Consider the following 20,141-nt stretch of genomic DNA (forward strand, 5'->3'; position numbering starts at 1 on the left):
CTGTCTGATCCTTGCTTCCTCAACCTTAAGTAAGCTTCCTTCTTCCTCTTGACTAGCTGTTCCACATTTCTTGTCATCCAAGGTTCCTTCACCCTACCATCCCTTTCTTGCCTCATCAGGACAAACCTATCCAGCAGTCGCAGCAAGTGCTCCCTAAACAACCTCCACATTTCTGTTGTGCATTTCCCTGAGAACATCTGTTCCCAATTTATGCACCCCAGTTCCTGCCTAATAGCATTGTAATTCCCCCTCCCCCAATTAAATATTTTCCCATCCCGTCCGCTCCTGTCCCTCTCCATGACTATAGTAAAGGTCAGGGAGTTGTGATCACTATCACCGAAATGCTCTCCCACCGAGAGATCTGCCACCTGGCCTGGTTCGTTGCCAATCACCAAATCGAACATAGCCTCCCCTCTAGTCGGCTTATCTACATATTGAGTCAGGAAACCTTCCTGGACACACCTGACAAAAACTGTTCCATCCAAACTATTTGCACTAAGGAGGTTCCAATCAATATTAGGGAAGTTGAAGTCACCCATGACAACAACCCTGTTACTTCTGCACCTTTCCAAAATCTGCCTCCCAATCTATTCCTCCGTGTCTCTGTTGCTATTGGGGGGTCTATAGAAAACTCCCAATAAAGTGACTGCTCCTTTCCTGTTTCTGACTTCCACCCATAATGACTCAGTAGACAAACCCTCCTCGATGACCTCCCTTTCTGCAGCTGTGATACTATCCCTGATTAACAATGCCACTCCCCCACCTCTTTTACCTCCCTCCCTATTCCTTTTGAAACATCTAAACCCCGAAATATCCAACATCCATTCCTGCCCCTGTGATCTCCAAGTCTCCATAATGGCCACAACATCGTAGCTCGAAGTACTGATCCATGCTCTAAGTTCATCACCCTTATTCCTGACACTGCTTGCATTTAAATAGACACACTTCAACCCATCGTACTGGCTGCAACTTTGCCCTGTCAACTGTCTAACCTTCCTCACAGACTCTCTGCACTCTGTATCTGCCTGATCAACAGCTACCCCATCCACTTATCCATAGCTCCGGTTCCCATCCCCCTGCCAAACTAGTTTAAACCCTCGCAAAGAGCTCTAGCAAACCTCCCACCCAGGATATTGATGCCCCTCCAGTTCAGATGCAACCCGTCCTTCTTGTACAGATCCCACCTTCTCCAGAAGGTATCCCAATGATCCACATAACTGAAGCCCTCCCTCCTACAACAGCTCTGTAGCCACGTGTTCAGCTGCACTCGCTCTCTGTTTCTAGCCTCACTAGCACGTGGCACCGGTATCAATCCTGACATTACTACTCTGCTCGTCCTGCCTTTTAGCTTCCAACCTAACTCCGATATTCGCCTTTCAGGTCCTCATCCCTTTTCCTAGCTATGTCATTGGTACCGATATGTACCGTGACTTCTGGCTGCTCCCCCTCCCCTTTAAGAATCCTGTAGACTCGATCCGAGACATCAATGACCCTGGCACCAAGGAGGCAACATACCATCCGGGAGTCTCGCTCGCGACCACAGAATCTCCTGTCTGTTCCTCGAACCATTGAATCTCCTCTCACTATCACTCTCCTATTCTCCACCCTTCCCTTCTGAGCTGCAGAGCCAGGCTCAGTGCCAGAGACCTGGCCGCTGTGGCTTTCCCCTGGTAGGTTCCCACCCCACAACTGTATCCAAAACGGTATACTTATTATTGAGGGGAACGGCCACAGGGGATCCCTGCACTGTGCGCCTATTCCCTTTCCCTCCCCTGACGGTCACCCAGCTACCTTTATCTTGTGACTTAGGTGTCAGTACTTCCCTATAACTGCTCTCTATCATCCCCTCTGCCTCCCGCATGATCCGAAGTTCATCCAGCTCCAGCTCCAGTTCCCTAACGCAGTCTGTGAGGAGCTGGAGTTGGGTGCACTTCTCACAGGTGAAGTCAGCAGGGACAAAAGTGGTGACTCTTACCTCCCACATCCTGCAAGAGGAGCATGCAACTGCCCTAGCTTCCATCCCCTCTGCTCGACATTGACAACAGAGAATAAAAAAATATAAAGGAAAACCTTACCTTACCAAACCCTCCACACAAGAGTCCTTTTTTTCGGTTGGAGGAGGAGGATGGGTGGAAACACTACACGTGTAGTGTTTCGGGTTTAGCCACCACGCGAATATATAAGTTCACTTACCCAGCAGTCCCCGTGTCCGCGTCCCCCGAATTGCCAGGTAAGTACTTGATAGTGAAACGTACCTTCCCGGCTGCCCCCTGGCTCGCACTATCACCGCTACTGCTGATCAAAGGTGTTGCTGTAATAAAAACAGAAAATGCTGGAAATGCTCAGTAGGTCTGGCAGCATCTGTGCAGAGAGAAGCAGTTAACAGTTCAGGTCTGTTTCCTTAGCTCACATTAACTTTGTTCTCTCTCCACAGATGCTGCCAGACCTGCTGACTATTTCAAGCATTTTCTGTTTATGTTTCAGATTTCCAGCATCCGCAGTATTTTGCTTTTGTACGTGTGTTGCTATGTCTGGGACTGTTTGAGTGCAATGCTATTGCTTTATAAACAGCGTTGAAACAAACATTTATCTAGTTAACACACAGCACTAATACGCAGCTGGATATAAACAGCAGCCTGCAGCAGAGGGCGCAGTGGAAGTTTATTCACACAAATAATTCACCAGCACTATATTTACTGCTATCCACAATCACACCACGTTTCATCTTAACACATTTTATTCTTCATTGACATCAACTTCCTGCTTCCAATAAAAACTTCAATTTGGAACACAGCTTCCAAATCACCTTTATTCACAAACCCGAACACAAGCTGCAAATGCTGCAAACACACACCAGCCCCGACTTTTCCCTTTCTGTCAACACATTCCTGCATCACTGCCTCTCCACCAACAGTTGCTGCGAGAACCATACAATCATAGAATGGCTAAAGCACAGAAGGAGGCCATTCGGCCTGACGAACCCATGCTGGCTCTCTGCTAAAGCAACTCACCTCGTCTCACTCCCCAGTCAGTTCAATTTCGGTGGTGGGAAAACTTCTCAAAAGAATAATTCAGGACAAAATTAATAGTCCCATGGACAAATGTGGGTTAATTCAGGAAAGACAGCATGGATTTCTTAAGGGAAAGTCATGTTTAACTGTCCTGCTGGAGTTTTTTGATGAGGTAACAGAAAGGGTTGATGAGGGCAATGCTGTTGATGTCGTGTACATGGACTTTCAAAAGGTCTGGCAGCATCTGAATGGTCACTGACCTGAAACATTAACTCTGTTTCTCTCTCCACAGATGCTGCCAGACCTGCTGAGTATTTCCAGAACTTTTTGTTTATATTTCAGATTTCTAGCATCTGCAGTATTTTGCTTTTATTGACTTTCAAAAGAAGTTTGATACAATGCAAAACAACAGACTTGTGAGCAAAGTTATAACTCGTGGAATAAAAGGGACAGTAGTAACATGGATATGGAATTGGCTGAGTGACAGGAAACAAAGAGTAGTGATCAATGGATGTTCTTCGGGCGAGAGGAAGATTTGTAGTGGAGTTCCCCAGGAGTCAGTGTTGGGACCCTTGCCTTTCCTGATATACATTAATGACCTAGACCTTGGTGTACAGGGCAGAATTTCAAAGTTTATGGATGATACGAAAATTGGAAGCATTGTGAACTGTAAGGATGATAGTGTAGAACTTCAAAAGGACATAGACAAGTTGGTGGAATGGGAGGACAGATGACAGGTGAAGTTCAATGCAGAGAAATGTGAATTGATTCATTTCGGTAGGAAGAACATGGAGTGACAATATCGAATAAAGGGTACAATTCTAAAGGGGGTGCAGGAGCAGTGGGACTGGGGTTATATGTCATTGGTTGAGAGAGTGGTTAATGAAGCATACAGTATCCTCGGCTTTAGTAATAGAGGCATAGAGTACAAGAACAAGGAGGTCATGTTGAACTTGTATGAGACACTAGACTCAGCTGAAGTACTGCATCCAGTTCTGGGTGCCACACTTTATGAAAGATGTGAAGGCATTGGAAAGATTATGGAAAAGATTCATGAGAATGGTTCCAGGGATGAGGAATTTCAGTTATGAAGATAGATTGGAGAAGTTAGGACTGTTTCCCTTGGAGAAAAGAAGGCTAAGAGGAGATTTCATAGTGATATTCAAAATGATGAGGGGTGTGGACAGAGTGGATAGGGAGAAACTGTTCCCACTTGTGAAAGGATCGAGAATGAGAGGGCACAGATTTAAAGTCATTGGTAAAAGAAGCAAAAGCGACATGAGGAAAAACTTTTTCACACAGCGAGTGGTTAAAGTATGAACTGCCTGAGAATGTGATGGAGGCAGGTTCAATTGAAGAATTCAAAGGGGAATTAGACTGTTATCTGAAAAGGAAGAATGTGCAGGATTATGGGGAGAAGACGGGGAAGTGACATGAGGTGAATTGCTCATTTGGAGAGTCAGTGCAGACACGATGGGCCAAATGGCCTCCTTCTGTGCAGTAACAATTCTGTGATTCTGTGATTCCAATATTCAAGTCATTTATATATATGGTGGTCCTGACACTGACCCTTGTGGACATCACTGTTCACCATCTTCCATTCTGAAAAACAACCAAATATCACAACTCGCTTTTCTTGATATTTCATCCATTTTTTAATCGAAGCAGATACTGACCCTCCTATTCCAGGAACCTCAGTTTTGTTACCCAGCCTTTTATGTGGTAGTCTGTCAAACGCTTTCTTAAAATCCATATAGACAACATCCATTGCTTTCCCTTCATCAACCTTTTCTGTTACTTCATCAAAAAAATTAGTTATGTTGGTGAAGAAGTGGAAAGGTGCTGAACCTCTCAGTTTTCGGTCTACCCAAACCAAGTTCAAGGCCTGAATAATGAACCGATTGCCTCATTAGTTCTGTGAATAATACAATGATTTAATAGACAAAGTTTTGAAACATTCCTGCCCATAAATCTTGATAACAGAGAGTGTGTGGATCTCCTGACTCAGAATGTTTAATGGATACAGTCCTCAGATCCGACAAGGAACCCCTGAACATCCACAGTAAAGACAGTGTGGATGAGGAAATGTAAGAGCCGGGAGCTGAAACTCAGGGACGGCCGAGCTCTCCTGTCATTGAGCTTGTGTGTCTGCTCTGCTCGCCGCACTTCCGGCTCTACTTTGTTTCCAATGAAAAGATGAAAAGGGCCGTTCGGTTTTCCTCTCACTGAGAGCGTGTTTCATTCGGGTTAATATAACCCGGGACTTTTGCTGCTGAAATGAATTCTGCAAGGTCCCAGCAAACACACCGGCTCCCTCCTTTCTCCCCTCTTTCTATCGGATTGTTTTACCAGGAGGGGCACAATAATAACAAACCCCCTGCAGGGAATGACCGCAAATTGAGCATCTAAATGGGGCAAGTGGGCAGCTTTCTGGGTTCTAGGTTCCCCCTACCCCGCACCTCCCTCCCTCCAGCCCAAGCCCCTCTTCACTTTCTTTGGGACTTTGATGAGGGTGAAATGGGGAAAGTTCCCATTGATGTTTGAATGCTGAATTGCTGCAAAGATCTGCGCACGCGTGACATAACCCCGCCCCCAGTGAGACGTCACAATGAGGAGTGGAGCGCATGCGCATCCTTCCCCAACCCAGTCTGTGAGGCCATTCACTCAATCAGGGGAAGATGCTTTAAATCAGCTGCTAATGGAGACTTCCCGGTCCCGGGGGAAGGGAACAAACAGCATCTGCTTCCAGCAGCCACTGCTTTGGGAGCGTGTCCGCAGATGTGCTCAGAGATTAGCATTGAGTGGTGGGAAGTTGAGGGGGAGTCGGGGAGTGTTTGTAACAGACACTGTGGAGCAGGAGCTGCTCCCGGAACATGGAGTGAGCCGGGGACACGGGGAAGGGAGAGTTCATTCTCGGACAGTGTCTGTACAGGCTCAGGGAGACACAATGGGAAGAAATCACTATTGAAAATCACTGACAATTTCACCACCCAAAGGAGAGGGAATTTTCCTGCTTTAGTTCCAGTCTCTCACTGTTTGTTGGATTGTGAACAGTGGGGGGAAAATAGCCGCAAAATAACGATGTGGACAGTTAGACAAAGAACATTTATTGCAGACACCAGGTGAGAAGTGTGAAAGGCATATTTTAAATAGTGGCTGCTTGTCTTCCGTTGAAATAGAAATGTGACTGTGCAAAGGTCACTGCTCTATCGGACAGTCCCAGTCATTGAGCAGTGCAGGGCTTGTGTTGTTTCTGAATGTCACAAACTTGTTGTAAATCCACTGCAAACACCTGGTAAACAGAAGCTGAATACTGCAGTACTGCAGTGGAGTCAGACACTGACACTGTTTGTGTTTCTGGTTTTCATTTTGTGATTGTTCATCATGATTATTATTGGGACGATTACATTGATCGCTTTTGTATCTTCTACCTCACCAGTTCTTTCATTCCTGCAGTAAAATACATGAAGGAACCTGAATGGATGTGGTGATTCCTCGACATACACTGATCCCAAAGTCGAGAGACACATTTTCAATCCAACAGTCAAACAACAGCAGGAGAGACAGAACTTGTTTCCATTTCACTCCAATTCAGTTCACCTGAAAGGTGGATACATCAATCGCAGTCCAAAAACAAACCCACTATCAGATCTGAATAAACTCTGTCACCATGGTCACATTTTAAATATAAAATCTGAAATAGAACAGACAAAATTTACATGATTGAAAGGTACAGAATGAATGCAAAGAGGATTCAAAGGGGATTTGGACATGGCAAGTGAATGGGCAAGAACATGGCAGATGGAATATAATGTGAATAAGTGTGAAGTTCTCCACTTTGGTCGAATAAACAGAAAGACAGAGTATTTCTTCAATGGTGAGAGGTTGGGAAGTGTTGATGTCCAAAGCGACCTGGGTGTCCTTGTTCATGAGACACTAAAAGCTAGTGTGATGGTGCAGCAATCAATTAAGAAGGCAAATGGTATGTTGGCTTCATTGAAAAGGGATTTGAGTACATGTGTAAAGATGTATTGCTTCAATTATATAAAGTCTAGCTGAGACCGCACCTGGAGTATTCTGTGCAACTTTGGTTTCCTTATCTAAGGAAGGATAGACTTGTCACAGAGGGAGTGCAACAGAGATTCACCAGACTAATCCCCTGGGATGGTGGGATTGTTGAAAGATGAGAGACTGCAGAAACTGGGCCTAAATTCTTGAGAGTTTTGAAGAATGAGAGGTGATCTCATTGAAACAGACAAAATTCTTACAGGGTGTGACAGGGTAGATATGGAAAGGATGTTTCCTCTGTCTAGTGAGTCTAGAACAAGGGGACACAGTCTCAGAATAAGGGCAGGCCATTTGAGACTGAGATGAGCAGGAATTTCTTTACTCAGAGGGTGGGAAATCTGTGGAATTCTTTATCCCCGAGGGCTGTGGAGGCTCAATCATTGAACATATTCAAGATAGAAATCGATAGATTTCTAAATACTAACAAGATCAAGGGATATGGAGATAGCAGGGAAAAATGGCGTAGAGGTAGATGATCAGTCACGATCTGTTTGAATATTGGAGCAGGCTCGATGGGCTGAATGGCCTAATGCCCCTATTTCCTATGATCCTATGAATCCCAATAATGTACATCAGACGTTAGACCAAGTCATGTATTACATACCAGTTCAAAAATCCCACAGAGATTAAGACTGAAAGATACAGTATCAATTCCATTACTACAAAATGAAGGACTTGGAGCTTGCAGACCAGCCCATGTATAAGATTGAAAGTTATATTTTCATTCACAATCGTTTTCACAGAGCTAAATATTAAATACCAATCCACAACTTACACAGGACTACCAAATACAACTTACAACTGTAAAATACAGTTAATCCATATTTTAAATTAAACACAAGGCAAATAAATATTGATCCATCAAGAGAGCGGGAAACAGTGAGAACAATGGAGCATAAAGAGCCCAGGAGAGGGAGCAAGAGTTCCCTCGGAGAGCAGGGAACAGCGAGAGCAGGCGTCAAAAAAGGCAAAGGAATACACAATTAATGGGAGAACACTGAACGGTGTAGAGGAAGTGAGGGACGTTGAAGTGAATGTCCACAGATCCCTGAAGGTCACAGTACAGGTCAATAAGGTGCATCAGCAGGTATATGGAATCCTTTCCTTTATTAGCTGAGGTATCGAATATAAGGGTGATCTGGGTGTCCATGTCAATAAGTCACTGACAGCTCACATGCGGGTGCAGCAAGCAATTAGGAAGGCTAATAGTATGTTAGGCTTTATCACAAGAGGATTTGAGTACAGGAGTCGTGAATTCTTGCTTCAATTGTTAAGAACCTTGGTTAGACTGCACTTGGAGTACTGTGTGCAGTTTCAGTCCCCTTCCCTTAGGAAGGATATTATTGCCACAGAGGGAGTGCAACGAAGGTTCAACAGACTTGTTCCTGGGATGGTGGGACTGTCCTATGAAGAAAGATTGGGGAAACTGGGACTGTATTCTCTAGAGTTTTGAAGAATGAGAGGTGATAAGATGCAGCTAAGATGTTTTCCTTGGTTGGGGAGTCAAGAACCACGGGACGCAATTTCAAAATAAGGGGGAAGCCACTGAGGACAGAGATGAGGAGAAATGTTGTTACTCAGAGGGTTGTGAATCTTTGGAATTCTGTTACCCAGAGGGCTGTGGAAGCTCAGTCATTGAGTATGTTTAGAGCAGAGATTGACAGATTTCTAAATGCAAATGACATAAGGGAATATGAAGAAAGTGTGGGGAAAAGGGCATTGAAGTGGATGATCAGCCATGATCATATTGAATGGCGGGACAGACTTGATGGGCTGAATGGCCGACTCCTGCTCCTATGTTCCTAACTCCACATGATCGGTGAGGCACAGCCTCAGGCCGACTTGATGGGCGGTGCAAACGGATATCACTGCTTCTGATCTTCACCAGAACAGAGAATGAGATGTCACATTGATCATCAAACAGACTGTGAGAGAATACACAGAATAAAACACATGGAGAGACACTGTGGAATAACAAATCGATTTGATTGGAATGTTGAATTTTGATTGGAATGATTAAAACAGCAGATTAAATTGGGATTCTCATCATTATATTGATCTGGGACAGAAAAGAGAAACTGATGGAAGAAAGAAGAAAAGAAAAAATGGAACAGTTCAGTTTTTTTCAGTTTTTTCACTCGCCCATCAAAGTTGGATTAAAAAAAGATGCAAATAACAGAGAATTTCACCAAAAAGGGAGATTAAATGCTTCTGAAACCTTGGATCGAAGGATGCCCCAACAGATCACCTGTTTAACTGTCTCCTCACTGGGGGATTTCAATCAATGAGCAATATTATTTTCTACTTTTCTTTTGTTAAATGAAACCACTACTGTCACTTGGAGTTAATATCCCTGTGTTCCAACTCCTGAATAATAAAATTGTGAGTTTCTTGATATTTTCAGGACAAAGTTCCTGCTGAAAGAACTAAGAACTCTTTTCTAATTTACACAATACTATATACACAGTCATCAAGCCTCCTAAACTAGCATCCTTGCTGCTGCTCTCTCTTCTCCCAAACCTCATCTCATGTGACTGTTACATCATCACTCTGACAGTGGGAAGGGTTGATCCCACTGTCTTCAGCATTAACCCATTACATCCTTATACTGCACTGTCTGTCCAAGAAAACGGGTGGAGGGAACTTGATTTATCGAAACAGTAACAGCTGCCAGTTGAAAATCAACTCAATCCCATCAGAGATGGGATTGTTCCTGACTGGCAAATATTCCAAACCTCAGATCAACCCTCCCTCTTGCGTCATGTCCCAGTCTCGGTTAAAAGCAACACATATCGACTCAAACACTCTGAAACATACAACGTGGTCACACTTTCCTTCAGTGAGATTAATGTCTAGCTGTTTTCCAGATTGAATGCAACTGTGAACAAATTTCTGTCAAAGGAGTTGCCTTTGGTGTATCAGCACTGAATTTCTGAAGGAGGAACAGCCATTCCAAATTCACATCCTTCACAAAGGCTGTATTTTTCTGTGACTGAAACTCAACATGTAATTTGAATTCTGAGTTGAAGTTCACAAGACACAGATGTAAACGTAGGTAAGGAAACTTCTAAAGCATGTTGCTACTGTGAATTAAGGCTCTGCTGGGAGTTGAATTCAAGATTTCTTGTTTGTTAGGTAGGTGTTTTAACCAATTAAGCTACAGAGCCAGAGCACAGATGTGTGTGCAATTGAAATCAGAGGAGGGCACTATTTATTCTCATCCCATTTCTCCACAGGTCACAACATATTTTAACTTTTCCCACTTACTGAAACAGTCAATCATATACTCTATTTTTCCCAGTACTGAGAATGAATGTTTTGGAAGAAAATACATACATTCAATTGTTTCTGAAAGGTTACAGAACACAACATGTGAGTAATATTCCCCATGGCTTTCTCAGCACTGATGGATTGTGAAGCGGGAGACCGCCAGAAGTCCCACTGAGCCGCACAGACCCTGAGCTGAGAATGAAATGAGATAAAGTTCAATCTTTCACAGCGAGATGCTGCAGAGAGTTAAGATTCCCGAATCAAAGTGAGACTTTCTCATACTGTTGTTGAATTTCATGTCAAACACTCCTTGTACTCTCTGCTAATGAAGCCTAAAAAAAGGGAAAAACAGAATGGCACTCAAACTCACAACCCTGAGATTAAAAGTCTCATGTTCGACTGACTGAACTGTCACTTCTACTCAGTCTCTTATTGGATGGATGCAACTGTATGCTCCAATGCAGGGGCGGCTTTCAAATCCTCCCATGGATCCACATGTCAGTCTGAGTGACATGTTGTAGCCTCAAGCAAAGGAAATCTGCTCACTTTCAAAACTATCAGTGAGTTGAAGCTGATTACGATCAACATCATCAGAGGTCAGAACTACCTGGTGAACGAAAATACCCTGAAGATGGATCCACAATTATTCAAACATATCAAAAAAGTGTAAAACAAGAAAATCGATGAGTTAATCCAAACCAAACAACAGAAACACAGAAGAATCCATTCCATACCAGATACTAGTCGTGTTGTTTTGCATCCAGCTCTCAGTTACTGCTCCACCTTCATACACACACTTGGTGATCTGTACATTTTGTTCATTTCAATTTTGTCGACAGGCTCTTTGAATCCAGTTCTCTGGTCGTCAAACAGGCTTCGTATGAAAGTCAATTCCGCTTTCTTTAAGGCTGGAACCAATCAATGACCTTCAACTAAAAACACAAATGAAAATGGGCTCGTCGGGCAGTTGAACCCGAGACCCCTCGCATGCTTGTCAATTGTACACCCAAAGCGAGAATCATGCCCCTAAACCAACAAGCCACTTACAGTATGTGTTTTTTTAGCTCCTGTGGAAAATCTGTTCTTCCATGTTTTTTTCAGATCAAAGCAACATCCTGTAAATGATGAAATCATAACAGAAAGTGTTGGAAATGTTCAGCAGCTCTGGCAGCATCTGTGGAGAGAGAAACACAGCTAACGTTTCAGGGTGTTCACCTTTTGTTTGAGGCATCCTTTCAGACTGCTTCTGTCCATCCAATCTCACTTTCTATTCTATCCACATTCGAACCATTCACTATGTAAATACATTTTTCATGAATTCCTCATTTCTTTTATGAATGACAATTTCATATTTCCAACCCTTGCTTCAGACACCACCACAAGTGGAATCATGTCTCCATCTACCCAATCAAACACCTTCACTATTTCCTCACATTGCAATGTTTCTTTAACCCTGACAGACTGTGGAGTTTCTGCTGCTTAATTGCCGTTCTTGTTTCCTGCCAGTAGATGTCACCTCACTCCAATACAGTGAAGTTTACAAATCTGAGAGAGACACAACAGGAAATAATTGTTCACATTATAGTGAATGTGTGGGATTTAGTAACACTAGGAGTGGAGACGAGTTATTATTGCATTTTGTCAAAACAAACATAACTTATAATGTTGTGTTAAATCCGTCACTCTGTTGTCTTGACTCTGCGAGTGACTTAGAGTCATCGAGTCATTGAGTCATTTGTGGTATAGAAGGAGGCCATTCGCCCCGTCGAGTCCTGGCCGGCTCTCCAGGGAGCGATCCAGTCAGTCCCACTCGTCTGCTCGATCCCCGTAGCCCTGTAAATTTATTTCCTTCAAGAGCCCATCCAAATTCCTTTTGTAATCATCGATTGTTTCCACTTCCTCCACCCTCATGGGCAGTGAGTTACAGATCATCACCAATCACTGTGTAAAAAGGTTCTTCCGCACATTCCCCCCGCATCTCTTGTCCAAAACCTTCAATCTGTGTCCCCTAGTCCTTGTACCAATAGTTAATGGGAACAACTTTTCCTTGCCAACTTATCTAAAACTGTCATAGCCTTATACACCTCTATCAATTCTCCCCTCAATCTCCTTTGATACAGGCAGAACAACCCTAGCTTTTCCAGCCTAACCTTGAAACTATAATCCTCTATTCCTGGAACCATTCTGGTAAATCTCCTCTGCATCCTCTCAAAGATCCGCACATTCTTTCTAAAGTGTGGTGAGCAGAACTGAACGCAACACTCCAATTGGGGCCAAACCAGAGCTTTATGAGTTTCAGCATAATTCCCCTGCTTTTGTACTCAATGCCTCTATTTATAAAGCCCAAGATCCCATCTACTTTGCTCACCACTCTCGCAATATGTCCTGCCAACTTCAAAGATTGATGGACATGCACCCAAGTCCCTCTACTCCTGCACATTCTTCACAACTGTAGCATTGCGTATCTATTGCCTCTCCCTATTCCTTCTGCTAAAATACATCACCTCACATCAGTCACTATTAAATTCCATCTGCCACTCGTCTGCCCATTCTGCTAGCCGATCACTGTCCTGTTGCGAGCAGTTCATATCATCCTCACTGTTTGCCACTCATCCAGGTTTGATGTTATCGGCATATTTTGAGATTCTACTCTATATTTCAAGATCCAAGTCATTTATCTGGAGCAAAAAAAGCAGTGGTTCTAGCACTTACCCCTGGGGAGCACCACTGTCGACTATCCTCCAGTCTGACAAAGAACCATTTACTACGACTCACTGTTTTCTATCCATAAGCCAATTTTCTATCAAATTGGACACTGATCCTCCTATTCCATGAACCTCAATTTTGTTAACCACCCTTTTATGTGATACCTTATCAAAAACTTTCATAAAATCCATATAAACAACATCCACTGCATTCCCTTCATCAACCTGCTCTGTTAGTTCATCAAAAAATGCAGTAAGATTAGTCAAGCATGAAACTTCCATTTCTCAATTCATGCTCGCTCTCCTTAATTAACTCAAACCTCTCCAAGTGACTGTTGATTTTTTCCCTGTTTATTGTTTCTAAAACCTTACCCACCACTACTGTTAATCTAACTGGCCTGTAGTTACCCGGACTGTCCTTACACCCTTTCTTGAATAAGGGTGCCATATTTGCCACTGTTAAATCCTCTGGCCCCTCCCCTGTTTCCAGGGAAGATTATAGCAAGCCCTTCCGTTATCTGCATCAGCATTTCCTTTTGCAACCTGGGATGTAAGACATCCGGACCTGGTGATTTACATACCCTAAACATAGCCAGTCTTTTTAGTACCTCCCTCTCTCAATCTGTATCCTATCCATTGCCTCTACTCTCTCCGCTTCGACTGATAGTTTGTCAGATTCCACTTCCTTAGTGATCACTGATACAAAGTACTCATTAAGTATATTAACATTGCCCAGCACCTCTCAGCAAACACTATCGTCTTTGTCCTTAATAAGGTCCCACTCCACCTCTTACTACCCACTTATTACTTATATACCGCTCAAGGACTTTTGGGTTGCCTTTCATGTTGACTGCCAGTCTCTTCTCATTGAAATAGAGGATAAGCTAAATATAGAAGATATAAATATTTCACATCCTTGGGTGAGGTGGAACTTTTTATGCCGTGGGTGGTGGAAGCAGAGACAATCAATGATTTGAAAAGGAAATTGGATGGATACTTGAAGGAAAGAAACTTGCAGGAGGAAAGGGACCGAGCTGGTGAGTGGAACTGACTAGATTGCTCCGGGGAGAGCCAGCATGGACGTGATAGGCCAAACGACCACCTTCTATGCTGCAAATGACTCTGTGTTGTTTCTCAAATCCAATCCACTGGTGCTTGTTAAATAATTTCAAAGCAAATTGTGCAACTGGAAAATCAGAACCAAAGCATGGGACGCATAAAGAATTGAAATTGCCTTTAGATCTTCAATCTAACACTCCCCCAACTGAGCTATTTCAGCCCCACATTGTTAATGTCTTTGTGTCCTTGTTTTGGAAGAAAGTACATACATTCAATTGTTTCCGAAAGGTTACAGAACACAACATGTGAGTAATATTCCCCATTGCTTTCTCAGTACTGATGGATTGTGAAGTGGGAGACAGCCAGAAGTGCCACCGAGCTGCACTGACCCCGAGCTGAAAATGAAATGAGATAAAGTTCAATCATTCACAGCAGAGAGTTAAGAGTCCCGAATGAAAGTGAGACTTGCTCATACTGTTGTTGACTTTCATTTCAAACACTCCTTGTAATCTCTGCTAATGAAGCCTAAAAAAAGGGAAAACTAAATAGCACTCAAACTCACAACCCTGAGATTAAACGTCCCATGATCGACAGACTGAACTGTCACTTCTACTCTACCTCTGTTTGGATGGATGCAACTGTATGCTCCAATGCAAGGGCAGCTTTCAAATCCTCCCATGGGTCCACATGTCAGACTGAGTTACATGTTATAGACTCAAGCAAAGGAAATCTGCTCAGTTCCAAAACTATCAGCGAATTGAAGCTGATTACGATCAACATCATCAGAGGTCAGAACTACCTGGTGAAAGAAGACACCCTGAAGAAGGATCCACAATTATTCAAAGGCATCGACAAAGTGAAAAACAAGAAAATCCAAGTCAAACAGAAACACAGAAGAATTCCAATCCAAGCCAAACAGAAACACAGAAGAATTCCATTCCAGACCAGAACACAGTACTGTTGCTTTTGGAGCTAGGTCTCAGTTAATGCTAGAACATGGCTCCCTGCCTGACCCTAACCCGAAGGGTCCCGATGACATGTGTCGGGTTTGGGTCGCTCCTCCGGGTTCAGCATTTGGGTTCAGCATTCGGGCTCGGGTCAGGCCGGGCTGGGTCAGACACACTCGAACACTCTAAATGCCTTGTGTTATAATTGTGTTGGTGAAACACCGGAAACCGCAGATCTTTTGAAGTGTACTTCCGACTCTGCTTGGTATTTCAACTTCCTGTGTACTATTCAATAAACAGTTTTTGTGTACATTGTAGCAGAACTCAGCCCCAGGGACATAATTATCCAGTTAGCCCTTTCTTGCCCTTTCCTGATTCTAGGGGTGTTGAAGGCCTTTGCCATTTTAATCTTAATGAAATATTTACAATGTAATCAGTTGCTGCACTGTTGTGTAATAAGATGTTTTTAATGAGTTCTATTTTTCACTGACACAAATTTAACCTTTTTATGTTTTGGTTTATTTTTTGGTTTTCCTTCGTGCTTTGTATTCTTGGTGACAAAATCATTTGAACAGCTTCAATCTGCATTAATAGCAACTTCAACCTTTTCTTTAATTGCACAGTTTGCAAATGAATTGACTGCATCCCGTTAGGGGTTGGCAAGACGTCTTGTGCCTGCCTCAAAACATATTGTATTGAATAAAGATTGTAAAGCAAAGGAGGCTTGTAATGCAAATTAAGAGATTTAAAGGGGAAAGACAATGAATTATGCTCTGAATTTGGAATATATTTAATCAATTAAGTGTCAGACTTGATAAATCGCTGCTTTTAGTTTAATGTGGCCTCAGTGTTTATGGATAATTAATGAAATTAAGAGGCATGTTTTATATACAAAGCTCGGCATTAGTACTTAATAGTTGATATATAATTTTGAATATATTTTAATTTCTTTATTCATTTGACACTGCTAAATACGAAGCAGTCTTAAATAAGATAATTTTTTTTTGTAAAATCTGACTTACCAGATTAAAATATTAAATCAAGGGAGACATTTGAAAGATTACTGAACCAGTAATCCAGAGGCCTGGACTCAAGATCCAGTGACAGCCAGGACGTCAAGGTGGGAAACACTCCGCACTAGTCTGCAGTGAGCGATTCCATCGAAGGTAGAGCACAATCTCTTTAATATAAGAATGTATATTTTATAATGATTAATCACTCAAGACCTTACTGGTCTCTGCATCTCAGCTGCTCTCTTGATAAACTTGCAGCAAGTATTTCAGCCTGTAAAGCAGGAGTCTAGGGAATGTATAATGATATTTTCTAGCCTTCGGGCAATATTTTAATCAATACAGTGTGGGACAACCTGTCTGGGCACAACTCCATGAGTTTCTCTTTAACTAGTGACCTAACAATCACTAACTTCTATGGTAACAATCTTCAGCTCATCACCTCCGGTACGTAGCTCGAATCTTAATGTACATTGAAACAACCTTTCAAGTCCAGTTACAGTTTTTGTTGCTTATCTGCACAAGTGAAAAAGTGAAAAAGGGAAGCAAGTTTAACTGAACATTCTGGTGGTCGGTTCGGGCACGGGAAAAAAATGAAAGGACTCGGACCAGGTGGGATGTGGCGCTGTCAAGTTTGGGTCAGGTTTCATTTGCAGACCTGAGCACGCCTTTAGTTACTGCTGCAACTTTATTTTCCCACTTGACGATTTGCATATTTTGTTCATTTCAATGTTGTCGACAAGCTCTTTGAACCCAGTTCCCCGGCCCTCAAGCAGGCTCAGTATGGAAATTGATTCCGCTTTCTGGAAGGCTGAAACCAATCGATGACTTTCAACTAAAAATAGCAACAGAGAAAGGGTCATTTAGGATTCGAACTCAGGAACTCTCACACGTTAATTATTTATACACCCAAAGCAAGAATCATACCCCTAAACCAATGAGCCGCTGCCGGTGAAGTTTATTTTCCCTCCTGTGGAATTTCACTGGCACCCACAGCCGATCATCCATTTTTTTCTGATCAAAGCAACATCCTGCAAAGCTGAAATAAAAACAGAAAGTGCAGGAAATGCTCAGCACCTCGGGCAGCATCTGTGGAGAGAGAAACAGAGTTAACATTTCAGGGTTTTCACCTTTTGTTTGAGCCATCTTTTCAGACTGCTTCTGTCCATCCAATCTCACTTTTTATTCTATCCACATTCAAAAGGTGGTGCAGTGGTGAGCACTGCAATCTCACAACTCCAATGACCCAGGTTTAGTTCTGAGTACTGCTTGTGTGGAGTTTGCAAGTGGTACTTTATCAAATAAGCAACACCCACTGCATTCCCTTCATCAACTTTCTCAGATAGTTTATCACAAAATGCAGTTAGATTTGTCAAGCATGAACTTCCACTTATAAATCCATGCCCACTCTCCTTAATTAACTCAAACCTCTCCAAATGACTTGATTTTTTTCCCTGACCTGTTGGTCTCGTGCTGACAGCAAGCTCACCATAGAGCATGTATTTGGCAATGTGACCGTCATTCATTTGACCCAGTCAACAGAGCCACCACTGACTCAAGAGGGCAAACATGCTGCGGATCCCTGCACGCTGGTGTACTTCCGCATTCGGCACTCTGTCCTGCCAGGAGATGCCCAATATCCATCTGAGGCAGTGGAGGTGGAAGCTGTTCAGCTGCTTTTCTTGGCTTGCATAAGTTGTTGATGCTTCTCTGTGATAAAGGAGGGTGCTGAGAACACAAGCCGAGTACACGTGGAGCTTTGTATTTATGGTCAGTTTGCTGTCGGTTTACACTTGTATTCTCAACTTTGACATGACAGCTGCAGCATTGGAAATCCTGGTGCTGATTTCAGTATCAAGGGACAGATTTCTGGTGATTGTTGATCCAAGGTATGTGAAGCTGTTGACAACCTCCAAAGTGATGTTGTCGATGTTGATGGAAGGTGGAGTCTCGACATCCTGGCGCATAATTTTCATCTTCCTGAGGCTGATCGTCAGTCCAAACTCCTTGCAGGCCAGGGAAAACCGATATACAAGCTGCTGTAAGTGAACTTCATTATGGGATGTCAGCACAGCGTCATCAGCAAACAGCAACTCACAGACTAGGAATTTACCCACTTTGGTCTTGGCGCACAGTCTTGCCAAGTTGAACAGCTTGTCGTCAGCTCTGATGTGCAGGTGCACTCGCCCATCTGAGTACAGAAAGCGTACAATAGCAGCATGGAGAAGAATACGCCAATTATAAAGGATGTGATAAGTAGACAGTTAGAAAATAATGATTTGATTGGGCAGAGTCAACATAGATTTATGAAAAGAAAAACAGGTTTGAAAAACCTGTTGAGTTTTTTGAGGATGTTACCTGTAGAACAGATAAAGGAGAACCTGTGGATGTGTGGTATTTGCATTTTCCTTTGGTAAGGTCCCACACAGGAGGTCAGTAAACAAAGTTAGAGCATGTAGGATTGGGGATAATATACTGGTATGGATTGAGAATTGGTTAACTGACCGAAAACAGAGAGCAGGAATAACGGGTCCCTCTCAGGATGGCAGGCTGTTACTATTGGGGTACTGCAAGGATCAGTGTTGGAGCCACAGCTGTTAACAACCGAAATAAATGATTTGGATGTGGGGATTAAATGTAATATTTCCAAGTTTGCAGATGACACAAAGCTCGGTGAAGTGTGAGTTGTGAGGAGGATGTAGAGAGGCTTCCAGGGGACCTGGAGCAGCTCAGTGAATGGGCAAGAACATGGAATATAATGTGAATAAGTGTGAAGTTATCCACTTTGGTAGAATAAACAGAAAGACAGAGTATTTCTTAAATGGTGAGAGGTCGGGAAGTGTTGATGTCCAAAGGGACCTGGGTGTCCTTGTTCCTGAGACACTAAAAGCTCTTGTGCAGGTGCAGCAATCAATTAGGAAGGCAAATAGTATGTTGGCTTTCACACGAGGGGTCATGAGTACAGGAGTAAAGATGTCTTGTTGCAATTGTATAGAGCCTTGGTGAAACCGTGCTGGAGTATTGTGAATAGTTTGGTTTCCTCATCTCAGGAAGGATATACTTGCCATAGAGGGAGTGAAACAGAGGGTCACCAGACTAATCCCTGGGATGGTGGGATTGCCTCATGAGGAAACTGGGCCTGTATTCCTTAAACTTTCGAAGAATGAGAGGTGATCTCATTGAAACTGACAAAATTCTTACAGGGCGTGATAGTGTGGGTGTCGACAGGATGTTTGCCCTGGTTGGTGAGTCTAAGACCAGGGGACATAGACTCAGAATAAGGAGTAGGCCATTTAAAACTGAGATAGGGTTGAATTTCTACACTCAGACGGTGGTGAGTCATTGGAGTTCTGTACCCCAGAGAGCTGTGGCAGCTCAATCATTGAGCATGTTCAAGACAGAAATTGATAGAAATCTTGATACTCATGACATCAAGGGATATGGGGATAGCAGGGGAAAGGGGCATTGAGGTAGATAATCATCCATGATCTAATTGAATGGTAGAGCAGGCTCAACGGGCTGAATGGCCTCCTCCGATGTTCCTCTGTTCCTAAGAGAGTTGGCACCAGCGCGCAGCCCTGCTTTACCCCACTGCTGATCTTGAAAGTGTGTGATGTTGCTCCATTGTAACTGATGGAACTGTGCATGTTCTCGTGGAAAGAAGAAATGACGCCCAAGTGTTCAGGAGGGCAGGCAATGTTCCATCGCAGTTTGAAGAATCCGTCTCTGCTAACAAGATCAAAGGCCTTGGTGATGTCTTCCAGCACATGTATGCCTCTGTGGTGCAATGGATAGCGTGTTGGACTTTTAAATAATGATTTAAAAAAATATTCAAAGGTTGTGGGTTCAAATCCCACCAGAGTCAGATTTTGGACCAGAGACAGAGGAACACGACGGAACAGAGAGTTCAGAAATGCGTCAAAAGCACAGACTCTGAGACAGAGCAATAGAGAGAGAAGCACAGCAAGAGTGACATCACAATGGAGAGTGAGAGCAGGGAAACAGAGAGCTGCTGGGGTGAGTTTGCAGGATTTGGTTCTTGCTTCGGTGCAGTGGAAGGAGCTGTTTGGT

At 43.2% G+C, this 20,141-nt stretch overlaps 1 non-coding gene across 1 annotated transcript; it reads left to right on the forward strand.

The window, feature by feature from the left end:
- Window positions 1-19,843: 19,843 nt before the first annotated feature.
- On the forward strand, window positions 19,844-19,935 carry trnak-uuu (transfer RNA lysine (anticodon UUU)). The gene is given in 2 exon segments: window positions 19,844-19,880; window positions 19,900-19,935. It is a non-coding gene; the product is annotated as a tRNA-Lys (tRNA).
- Window positions 19,936-20,141: the final 206 nt, after the last annotated feature.

This window comes from Heterodontus francisci, unplaced genomic scaffold, assembly GCF_036365525.1.
Source record: "Heterodontus francisci isolate sHetFra1 unplaced genomic scaffold, sHetFra1.hap1 HAP1_SCAFFOLD_58, whole genome shotgun sequence".
Taxonomy (NCBI): domain Eukaryota; kingdom Metazoa; phylum Chordata; class Chondrichthyes; order Heterodontiformes; family Heterodontidae; genus Heterodontus; species Heterodontus francisci.